General features: G+C 45.6%; 1 pseudogene; it reads left to right on the top strand.

Annotated features, from left to right (window-relative positions):
- The first annotated feature begins 5,810 nt into the window (after positions 1-5,810).
- LOC133923739 (chloride channel protein CLC-f-like) lies at positions 5,811-7,943 on the top strand (annotated as a pseudogene).
- Positions 7,944-9,392: the final 1,449 nt, after the last annotated feature.

Raw genomic sequence — 9,392 nt, 5'->3', positions numbered from 1 at the left:
CACTGGCTTTGTTTATTTTACTATTTTTCTTCTGCGGTGACTATGATGCTTTTGCACTAGATGTGAACATGATTATGTAATTTAATCATCTAGACTTGCTTAATTAGAATGAGAGTTCATGAAGCTTGTTGTAAATAATGAGTTCACTTGTTTAGTATCAACTTGCAGTCAATTATTCAAGACTTGTAACTTGAATTCAGATTTGAGCCCTATGAACAAATGTGATGTTGTGATATACATGTTGATGATGATATATATTCGATAATAGCTCTCCTGGAAATTATCGGGATACACATATCAGGATTGCCGAAATTATTTTCATTTTAATTGAGCTATGGCCGTAATGTGTTGTCATTTATATGTGTCTTAGCATGTGGCACGTCGGTTGACGAGTGCATGCTCCCTCTCATCTTTTCGGATAGCCGGCGAATTCAATCAAACCGAGTGCAGTTTGGTCAGGTCTTCACACAAGTCGAGGTCATAATTTTGATGTTACTTTTATCATGGTTTGATTTTACTAAGCTGATATTGTACAAATTCACTTGCCTTACATAATTGGTTAGTGTTATGTTTTTCTGGGATGTAAAAAAACTGACAAATAATTTGAACCGCGTGTATTGTTTGGCATATTTTCTATGGATTACACTGATGCAACATCCATCTCCCTTTTAGTTGTTACAGTAAATTATTACATACATGATTATTAGATTTTGATACTATATGTGTCGGTGACACAGGAACCAAGGGTCCCAGAGTCCCAAGGCCAGATCAGCAGATTGCCACGTGATGCCCTCCCACGGGGATCATCTCCCCAAGGTGCGAGAAGACTAAGTCCCGGGAGAGGGTGCTCGGAGTCATGAACAGTGGTCCCTGAGTACCCGAGTTCCCCGATGACCCAAGTAGACCAAGTGCCGGTAAGAGAGTGCTCGGGGTCATGAACAGTGACCCCCAAGCACTCGGTTCCCCGAGGACCCGAACAGCCAATTCCGAGAGAGAGTGCTCGTAGCCGTGAACAGTGGCCCCCGAGCACTCGGTTCCCCGATGACCAAGAAAGGGTATATCCGGGAGAGAGTGCTCGGGGCTGCGAACAGTAGCCCTCGAGCACTCGGTTCCCCGAGGGCCTAAGAAGCTCTTCGCCGGTGGCCCCCACAGAGGTCCAGCGGTAAGGTGTCAACTGGTGAGAGGCCCGATGCCATATTTAAGAGGGCGCATGGCCTATCACTTCCAACTGCTCCCCCCACGCTTTCTGTCAGTCCCTGCCATGACCTGGCAGGGAGGCGTGGGGACATTTAATGCACGGGTCCCATCCCGCGTCATCCCGCATGCCTCGGGATAACATCGCGAGGCGCGAGGCGCCCTGCCTACCGCCCTGCTGTGTCAGACTCGCTCTGACCGAGCGGGCACGCCGGGCTGTTCGGTGGCTGCCCGGTGGGTCCTCTCTGCGGCGCCCGTTGCAGAACAACATGATGACGAACAAGACCGGACGGGGCGCGTTTTCAACCCTCCCCGTCACTTCGTGCAGCAGCCCATGATGGTTGCTTTCCATTTATGGCGCCTCGGAACTCGCGCCCTCCCTTTCTAGGCACGCTACCGCCCCGGCGGGTACTTAGGGCGGGGCGGGCTCCCCGGAGAAGGGAAGTGATTTTCAGAGGACAGTAGCTGGGACAAGTCGAAGACAGCAGCAAAGACACGCACAGAAGCTCAGATCACCAAAGAACAAGGAGCCCGAAGCTCTAGACTAGACAAATATTCTTGTAATCCAGCAGAACCTCTGAGAGACATTCTCAGAGCATTTATAGCATACACACAGGAGTAGGGTGTTACGCTCAGTGCAGCCCGAACCTGTCTAAAAACCTCCTGAGCATTTACTACTTCTGCATCCGATCCTCCCATTCCACCTTCATCGCATTTACACCCATTTATTTCACCCACAAAATAGATTCAGAATCATCCCCCCGGCCGAATCTCAAAGGGGGTCCCTCCGGATCCCTGCTTGAGGAGTTCACCCTCCGACAGCTGGCGCGCCAAGTAGGGGGGTTGCATCCCTGAATTTGTTTTGTTTTTCCTGCAGAAAAAATGGCAGGTGGCCATCGTCTCCGACGCACCGGCTCCAGCTCCAGTGAAGAAATGGAGCCCCTTGCGCTGGAGGCCACTACGGTTTGAGCCTTCGGCCTCCTCCGCGGCGCAGTAACGGACCACCCTCTCGTGCTCATCCATAGCGCACTGACGGGCCACAACGGTGCCCAATGTAACATATCTTGTTCCTTATTTTCTTTGAGCAAGGATCTTTGTCACAATGCACACAAGCATAATAACCATTTGTGACTCGCCCCGACAATGTGCTCAATGCTGGATAATCATGAATGCACCATATAATTGCAGCATGTAGATCAAGCATTCTACCACTAAATGCATCGTAAGTATGGACACCCTTCCAAAGCTCAAGCAACTCTTCAATGAGAATCTCCAAAAACACATCAAAATTCTTTCCTGGAGAACTCGGACCAGGGATGAGTAAGGCCATCATTAAGTTGGATTGTCCCATACATTAAATACTAGCCACATGGTGTATGAGGAGGTCATGTTGCCAAATAGATTGAAACCATCAGTCGCAAGGCCAAGCTCAAGTTCCTAGCATCTTCTTCAAACCACCCAAATTTTCTATCGAAGTCTTTCCATGCCTCACCATCAGCTGGATGGCTAAGTTCATTCTCCACCGGTTGTCGCTTCAACTTGTGCCATTGTGCCTCCTCTGCTGTTTTCTTAGAAGCAAACATCCTCTTTAGCCTTGGAATCAATGGAAAATGTCTCAATACCTTCTTAGGAATGCGCTTGCTTCCATCTGCATCTTTCCATCTTGATGCACCACATACTGGGCACTCAACATTTTTTGCATACTCCTTCCGAAACAAGACACAATTATTCTTACACGCATGGATTGAATCATATCCAAGCCAAATGAAACGAAAAAAGTTTCTTGCTTCGTTGTAAGATGTTGGAAGAGAGCAAGCTGGGAATGCTAAGGATAACAACTTCAGTAGTGCAGTAAATGCAACATTTCTGATCCGATAGAATGACTTGATATGAAATAACTTCACAACAAATGAAAACTAGTAAAACCAGCATATCCAGGGTAAAGTTCATGCTTTAACTCTTCTATTACACTTGCAAACATTGTTTGCCCGCCACTATGGCCTTCAGCTGTGTACATCTCCTCTATCATATCAGGAATTCTATCATCAGTGTCTTCATCCTCATTGAAACCAACATCCTCTTGACCACTAATATGTTCATCATGATGGTGTGCATTTTCATGAACTCCAGCATCAAATGGTTCTCCATGATGGATCCACCTATTGCATGCGCTTGCCATCCCATAAATATATAAGTGATCCTCTACATGTCCTTGAGGTCGATGAATCCAATTCAGATATTTACGATATGAACAAAGTATTTCTTCATTCTCACCAAATCTTTCCCTAACAAACTTCATGAAATCGCTGACCCCATCAATATGTGCCTTGCTAAATTGTCTACCATTTATCCAACTTCTGTCCATCTGTCAAACATTCAAATAAGGAAAAATTAATAGCTCATTACAGTGCTCAGAATAAATCAACATTACTGTGCATGATTTATAAATCTTTGTACCGTGCAACACAAATCAACAAAAAAAAATTGGTTCCATGACAGAAGAAATCATAAAATCCACAAACACATTCTGAATTTAGTTATTTACTAGAATATACTCAAATTAAACAATGTACTATATGAAATGGCATAAACATGTGCAACAATCTACAATATCACCATTATTCAAGCAAAATCTAGACACTAAGAAGAAAGGAATATTACTGAAACCAATACCGACTGGAGGGAAACCATATCTTCGTTGGAAGACTGACTAGACTAGCTACTGCAGCCGGATGGCGGGTCACGTGGGCAAACATCGCTACCGAGGAAGACAAGCCCTTCTAGGGTTACTGCGTTGCCCCAGAGACGTGGCTACTACGTCAGCCTGCACCACAATGCAGCGCCACCGGGGTGCGCCGCTGTCTCCACCGAGATGCGCCGCCTGGTTGCGCTGTGAGGTGCGCACCGTCGCCTCTGGTCTGCACCACCGGAGTGCGCCGTCGTCGCCGCTGTCTCTTTTTTTTTTTGAGCAGGTGCGTCGCTGTCTCAGCGCTGGGAGTGCGATCTGTTTTCTCGCGAAATCCCAAAATAGACTTGTTCATCTGACCTGCAACTGATAGGTAGGCCACAAATTTATGTATATATAAAATTTTAGATGTCAAGGATTCGAACTCCCTCCATAGCTCAGTGGTAGTGCAGAGCCTCCTCATCCGATCGGTCCCAAGTTCAAACCTTGAGATGGGTTGTTTTTTTTCTATTATGCCTCCCTACTTTTCACTTCATACTTACATGTGGGACCCTGGCTGACTGGTGGGCCACGCTTACTATATCCATGCCAGAATTTTATGACAATAGAACTTTGTCACATGTGCTAACCGAACTCTTATGACAAAATTGTTTCATCACAACACTTTGGTGTATCAGTCTATGACGATTTTTGTTTGGCCTTAGTGACGGCTGTACCACTATTCGTCACTAAAATGCAGGGTTATAGTCCCAAATTAATTCTTATGACACTTTCTAAAAAAACATCATAAATCAATGACAGTTTACAACATTGTCATATAGTTTTCGTCATAGATTAGCAAATTTGTTGTAGTTGAGGGATCGGAAGCAGGAAAGACTTGCCGGCGGTCAAGCTCGTAAGACGGATGGCACGTATCGATATCGGAAGATTTGCTTAAGGTGTAAGCAAGTGGCTATGAGTCACGCTTTAAGAAGCGTGCAAGACGATTTCCTGGTTTGACCCAAAAACCGTGGGAGGATGGAGTGCTTGTGGCATCATCGAAAAGCTTGCGTCGAAACGAGACTAAGTCATGAAGGCGCCACAGGCATCCGATAGACGGAGAAAAATTCTAACAAAACTACCCCGGTGGTAGTAGGAGTGCATTTTAAGTAAATGGAAGTTTAGGAATAGGATTGCTTAAGGATTAAGCTACCTTTCTAGGTCTATAAGTAGAGGGATAGGACTGTGTGGGAAGAGTGAACGTTTTGATAGCCTTCCACTTGTGTTATGTGGAGAGGGAAAAAAGAGTGCTTAACGTATGTTTAGGTAAGAATTTTTATGAGAAAATTACTTTATAATATGCTAAAAGAGGATGTTGCTCTGAGCTTAATAAAGAAAGTGTTTTTACATATGCTTAAATTTATCTCTTCTAGTTTTTTTGCTTTTGGCTTCCATGTTTTCGTGCAAGATATTCGCAGGGGTGTTAGCTTGGGGGGAAATCTGGTGTTATTTTGGGTGTTATATTGGTTCCATTTTATTTGGTGTTACTTTATTATTACACAATCAAGGTTACTTGTTTGCTCTCTTATTTTAATCGTTGAGCCACTGAGCAATTCGGCAATCAATCTTTAGCACAGGGTTGGATCTAAATCATTTGCGCGTTTGTTTTCTTGTGTCTATTAGTTGATCCACTATTCAAATCAAAAGGGAATACCCTGCTTTGGAAGAACACACAGTCATTGTGTGGGAGCGATTCAATCAGTTGAGCTGTTGATCCAAAAGTACTTATTTGAACGGTTCCGAATGTCTGTCTCAAAAGTGCCTGCCTGACGTTCAGGTACATGTCATACATGAATGGGCATGGGCAAGCACACCCACCGAGGGTGCCGCGTGGCTTCGTATGCAGAGGCTGGCTGACACTTGGTATAGGATATTGTTAATTCCAGTAACTGGGGAAGTTGTTGGTATGATGCATGGACTATTGGAGATTTTTTAGCAGATAAAGCAATCATTATCATCTCAAAGGGAAGATACTGATTTCCTGTCTGCGATCTTCCCCATAATCAAGGCCATCCAAGCCACAATTACTTTAGGGACGGGGTGTTCGTTGGGGCCAGAAGAGCCCAGTGTTGATATTGATAAATCTTGCGCAAATGGATGTGCTGAAATGATGGAGAACATTAGGGAACGAAGGATTGCTCTCGTTGCAGCTGGATCAGCTGCTGGAATCGCTTCAGGTATTTATAATTAATTATTTATTAATTCTTGATACATACATGATGGATTGAAAATTGAAGGGACATGTTTCCAGTTTTCTTTCACCTTGCTAAGATGTTGGGCAGTTAATCAAAAAAATTGTAATTCTGCGGAGGAAGAAGAAACATGAAATATGTTAGGAATATATAAATCTTTGCTGTAATCAGAACAGAACCATACCTTTTTGTAATCTTCATTCTGCTGAGTTTCTTGTCCTATATGCTCCCTCTGACTTGTGTTACTATATCTTTAGGTTTCAATGCTGCAGTTGCTGGATGCTTTTGTGCTATCGAAACAGTATTGAGGCTGCTTCGAGCAGAGAACTCACCACCATTCACTACTGCTATGATTATATTGGCATCAGTCATATCATGGACTGTATCCAATGTTTTGCTAGGGGAAAAGGCAGCTTTATTGTCCCGACGTATGAACTAAAATCTGCTGCTCGTATTTTACCTTATTCTGATCATATTTGGTGTTAATAAGGTAGATGTTTCCTAGTTAAGTTCTAAATCTAAGAAAGCCAGGTGTTCTGGTTTCACCTTTCTTTTGCTTCTCTTTCCATCTTTTCTATTTCGAGATGGTATGTCTTTCGTTGTGTGATTGGTGGCACATGCTTTTATGCGTTGTGTATTTGCTATCTGATTTTTTATTGTGTGGATGAGTATCAGTAGTCAACTCTTTCCAAGTTTAAATCAAAAATAGCCTTTTATGTTCATTAGTTCGCCATTTTATGTTTTCTTATCAAATTTGTTTTATTCTTCCATTTATAATCTCCAGCCTTTATTTCCTCTAGTTCCCTTTCTAGCATTCATTCATATTTCCTCTTTTGAAACAGAAGAACTTAAATAAATCTTTCATTTCCTCCTCTAGGCTCTAGTACCCCATCCAGCTTCATTTCATGCTTTAAACCTCCTCTAGGCTTATGGTTTGAACTTGAAGAGCGTTTTTTGTGTGTTAATTGCTTTCCCAGGAGGAAAACCGATAGTTGTAGTGCCCTTCTGTAGTCTCTTACTAATCAAATGTGACAGGTTCATGGTTTTGTAGCTGATATCCTTACCACCAGTCCGCCACAAATGTACAGCACATGCTTTGCACCATAAAATTACCTATGACCCTGTTTTTAGCAGCTGTCATTTTTTTTCTTGTCATTGTGGCATTTGGTAATGTGCTGTACCTGTAGTGTTAAACTATTCCTTTGTTTAAATATACAATTGACTAAAATTATATTCTGCAGAGTTATCTCTCTACCTTATTCTAGGCATGCTTTGTGGGGTCGTGAGTGTAGCATTCAGGCAGTTGGTTGTTTGGTTCACAAAGAATTTATAAGGAAAACAATTGGCCTTCCTGCTGTAGTATGCCCTGCTTTAGGTGGTCTTGGAGCAGGTTTAATAGCTCTAAGATACCCTGGAATACTATATTGGGGTTTCACCAATGTTGATGAGATTCTATATGCGGGTAAAATTGCTCAGCCCCTGGAATCTGGCTCTTAGCTCAATTAGCTGCTGCAAAAGTTGTAGCAACTGCACTTTGATCTGGTCTTGTTGGTGGCCTTTATGCTCCAAGCTTGATGATTGGTGCTGCTGTCGGTGCTGTTTTTGGAGGCTCAGCAGCAGAATTAATAAACTCTGCCAATCCGGGTAACACTGCTGTTGCACACCCTCAAGCTTATGCGCTAGTAAGTTTCCTATTTGTATCATGCAGTTTAAAGCTAAATGATGCCGTGAGTATACTAACTTCCTACTCAATTTAGGTGGGGATGGCTGCTACGCTAGCCTCAGTGTGTTCCGTCCCATTGACATCCGTGCTCCTGCTGATAGTCACCTAGTACGGGGTCTATGCCATGTTCCCTGACCTCGGGATGCCGTCCCGAATCGAGGGTCAGGGTCGAACGGGATCAACGCCCCAAATGCTGCAGGTTCGTCGCACCTTTTGCTGCATAGCTCTACAGCGGGACGCAATGCAGATGAGCGGGGACGTTGGCCCTTTGCCACGCAGGTAATACGATGGGACAAGACGAAGATGAGGCATACCTTGTGATGCAGTGCCTCGTCCATGAGACCATTGCCATCTCCATCGTCGGTGGTGGGCGGATGGGTGATAGAGGACCATGCCAGCAGAGTGCGGAGGGCGAACCTTGTCGGCATACCGCGAACAACAGACCTCATCGCCGTGGAGCACGGATGGCACGGACGGCGGACCTTATCGCCGTGGAAGGCGGACCTTATCGCCGTGGAGCGCGGACAGCGAACCATATGCTAGATGGCGGCCGGCAGTGGGCGATCCATTGCAGCGGCGGCCATGTGTTGTGGGAGGAGAGAAGCAGCTACAAGAAGAAATGATGCTGCGACAGCTTGCCTATGTACGACAGCTTGCCTATGTACGTGTGCACTGAGTTGGGAGGGGTTAGGGCATGTAGTGGGCTGAGTGGGCCATCCAATGGCAGCCATAGTAGCCCATCTCTTCTTTTATTTCCTTTTCTTTTTGTTAATTTACACATTTGTTTTTGTGTGATCACGTTACATTGAAAATGCACGAAAGCATGCATCCTTAAACAATAATGTATCCATGGTCACCAAAACTAGCATGTCGACCCATTTTGTGCTTCGTCCCGGGGTCATCGAAGAGAGATCACAGGGAGCTCATTTTTGGTGTTTACCTCGGCAGCTCAGCTCTGGAGGAGGCTTGGCGATGGCGTAGACAGCGGAGGGGCTCGGGTGCACGATGGGAGGCGGCTCTGGTGACCGAGAAAGCAAGGGGAGGGCGGCTCGAGCTTCGGCGGGTGGCGATGAAGCTCGCAGGCGGCTTGGGTGAAGCTAGATGGCACTAGGGCGGCTCGGCGGGGAGTTAGGTGGAGGGCGGCGGCAATGCGACGAGGAGCTTGAGAACTCGACGAGTTGCTCGGAACTCAACGGGTTTGGCGATGGGAAAACCTAGAGGGGAGGCGGCTGGTTATATAGGCGGCAGAGGAGGGCTTAGGGAGGACCAGGTCTCCTTGGCGACGGCGCCGGACACCGGCTCGAACACGGCGGCAGGTTCGAGTCCGATACGAAGATGATGACACGTGGGCACGGGGTGAAGGCGGGGAGTGACCAGGCGCCTTTTGGCTGGCGACCTAAGCGGGTGCAGCACGGGAACGGGCCAAGGGCGAGGCTGGTTGGGTCGGGAGCGAGACCCACGCGGGGATGGAGAGCAGGAGGAGAAGAGAGAGGCCTGGATTAGAGTTTGGCTTTTATTTTTTTCCTTTTCTATTTTCATTCTAAATCCTATTCTATTT

The sequence above is a fragment of the Phragmites australis genome, chromosome 7 (genome assembly GCF_958298935.1).
Source record: "Phragmites australis chromosome 7, lpPhrAust1.1, whole genome shotgun sequence".
Lineage (NCBI taxonomy): Eukaryota > Viridiplantae > Streptophyta > Magnoliopsida > Poales > Poaceae > Phragmites > Phragmites australis.
This window is presented reverse-complemented; position numbering and strand designations above follow the sequence as displayed.